Below are 2,584 nucleotides of genomic sequence, written 5' to 3' on the forward strand. Positions count from 1 at the left end.
GCTTTGGTTTTGCTTCTCTGCACCAGCCACCCAAGCCCAGGGGCCTCTCAAGTCCTTCTTGGCCCATACCACATTGACCTGCCTTCTCTGCACATGCTGGGAAGGGGATCTACGTTTGAGAAACAGCAGACACTGAAGTACGTGCACAGTCTGCCAGAATCTAGGAGAGCTGCAGAGTCTCACTTCGCAGTGTGCCTGACAAAGACCAACACTCAACTTATAGTATTTGACTGACAGCGACTACTCAGGGGATCCTCGAGGAAACAAGATCACAACTTCTTCTGCCATGAATGCCCTTAACACGCTCTTTGCAATATGTATCCAAAGTACAAAATCACTGCCCGCACTGAAAACACACTCGTTGGGAGTGTCCAGGTTCAGATGTTACAGCGTCCTTTCCCAGAGCCATGCCTAGAGCTGGGAAGAAGTCATCACCATCACCTGAGTTGCTCCGACAGCTAGGCTGAGGAGCACATTTGGAATTAATGGCATTAGATAACAAGGTGATTTCTCTTCCCAAATTCCCTCAGAGTGGACTGTAGCTACTGCAGTTCTTACTTGCTATGGCAATCTCGCCCTTCTTTGTTTCTCTTCCTGACTTGGCTTTGCCTTCGTCTATGGCTGGGTCTTCTCTTTTAGCAACAGTGTCAGTATTAGGTAATACTGGCAACAGTAAGAATGGCTTTCAGAAAAGAATACTCATTGCTATGAACTAAGGGCTCAAATAGAAATTCTTACACCAGAAATCTCAACAGAGTACTGTCAGCAGCTAACTTTGCCCTCCAGAAGACTACATCTGTAAACTCTTCCTTACTAATAGCAGCTGTCTAATACAGAATTTTGGGGAAAAAAACAGTGAACTCACCGTTTCCTCCTCCTCATCAGCCAAATAACTAGGCAACACAACGCTGCTCCAGCCAAGAGGATACCCAAGACCGTTGCAGTGCGTACCGTGCAATGCTTTCGTATGTCTTTTGGCTCTGCGGCAGCTGCACTTCTCCCACTAGCCAAACCTGGAGGAAATTACACAAGGCCATATGTTACTGTGTTCTGCACTGCTGATAATCTCACAGTCTGTTTGACATTCCCAGGAAATTTTCTTTTTCCCTTTCTTAGCATCTCTGAAGGAGGGAAATCTCGGGGACGGCAACACTTGCTTGGTTTCAGTAGCAGCAAAGTCCCCAGGTCATTGCAAATCAGCACGCTTTGGAGTCTCTCTTTAGCCTCTCAGCCTTGTTTACCTTCTGGGATGGCCATAATCCAGGTTTCCCAATTGGAGGGGTTTGCTCTCCCTTTCTGGCAATCCTTCACATCCCACAATCCCTTTGGTGCTCCCTCGCCCTTCTGAGGCTCAAAAGGGCTGTTTCACGGAGGCATCCTCTTGACACTTTGAGACAAGTCAGCCCACTGAACAAAACTCATCAGGCCAGAAGGAGAGCACACAGGGGTGCTCATCTGGTTTACCAGTAACTCCTCTGAGCGACGTGGACAAAAGCCATCCCGGGTCCAGGGAGTGCCACCCTGACTCTTCCCTCCCAGGTCAGCACACTTGCCCCAAGGGAAAAGAGTCCGGCTCTCTTGGGCTCCTGCTTCCATAGCCAGTGACACTGCTATTCCGGGCTACACCACGTCCCGGCTCCAACCGAAATGGTGGGTGCTGGCTGCGCTGCTCAGCCCAGCAGCCAGGGTGGGCACCTCTGCGGCAGCCTGCGGCAAAGACGACACCTGAACCTGGCTCTCTCCCTTTGCCTTTTCTCCAGCACAGGCACCACCTCCCCTTCCTTCGCCCTCTGGTCTTCCAAACACCACTCGTATGCTCCCAGTCTTCAGGACTCCTCTCTCACTTAGGCATCCCTGCAAGACGGCTCAGTACCTCGGTGCTTTGGAAAAAAGGCGTATTTCCTGTCGTGCAGGGCTTCTCCGGGCTGTGACACACTTGGAAGCGCTGTCAAGAATCAGAGAGAGGTAAAGCCTCAGCACTGCTCAGGCACACAGCATGCAGAAGGAGGCATGAGGTTCCCTCCAAACCCCTGCCCGGCCTGTGAATCAGGGCATCATTTAGGACCTCCTTTCACAGCAGGGATCCCACTTGGTACTCCTTTTGTGCCTAGGGCCTCTGGGGACTCCCTGCAAGTTCTGAGATGCAGGTGGGGCAGGAGGTCTAGTCGATTAAGAGTCGTGTTTCCTAACTTGCGCTCAATGTGGTTAAAACTGCCTCCTTCCCCAAACGGCAAAGCTCCGAAATCCCAGGGAGCTGCATGGTGTGGGAAGTGAGGCTATCTCATAGGACCCACAAAGGTTTATATGCACATGTCTGGCACACTAATTGCAATCATCTCCACACACCAGAGGCAAAAAACATCTTCAGAAAGCCGCTCCTGGCTTGCTTTAGAACACTTCCAATGCCCTAAGACTTTAACATTTGGCCGCTGACATGCTGTGCAGTAGCAGGCCCCAAGGGAAGAGCCTGCAGACACACAGGGCTTTTGATTTCCTACAGCGGATGACAATGGACAGCAAGTACCTGGCATGCCTGTTGCTTGAGTTGCCTCTCTCTCTTCATCAGAGGCTGGCAGGCTGTGAC

At 51.1% G+C, this 2,584-nt stretch overlaps 1 long non-coding RNA gene across 1 annotated transcript; it reads right to left on the reverse strand.

Moving 5' to 3' along the window:
* Positions 1-950: 950 nt before the first annotated feature.
* LOC135330418 (uncharacterized) lies at positions 951-2,584 on the reverse strand. Its single transcript, XR_010392456.1, has 3 exons — positions 2,525-2,584; positions 1,874-1,945; positions 951-1,013 (listed from the first exon to the last, which is right to left on the reverse strand). It is a non-coding gene; the product is annotated as an uncharacterized LOC135330418 (long non-coding RNA).

This window comes from Dromaius novaehollandiae, chromosome 20 (genome assembly GCF_036370855.1).
Source record: "Dromaius novaehollandiae isolate bDroNov1 chromosome 20, bDroNov1.hap1, whole genome shotgun sequence".
NCBI lineage: Eukaryota > Metazoa > Chordata > Aves > Casuariiformes > Dromaiidae > Dromaius > Dromaius novaehollandiae.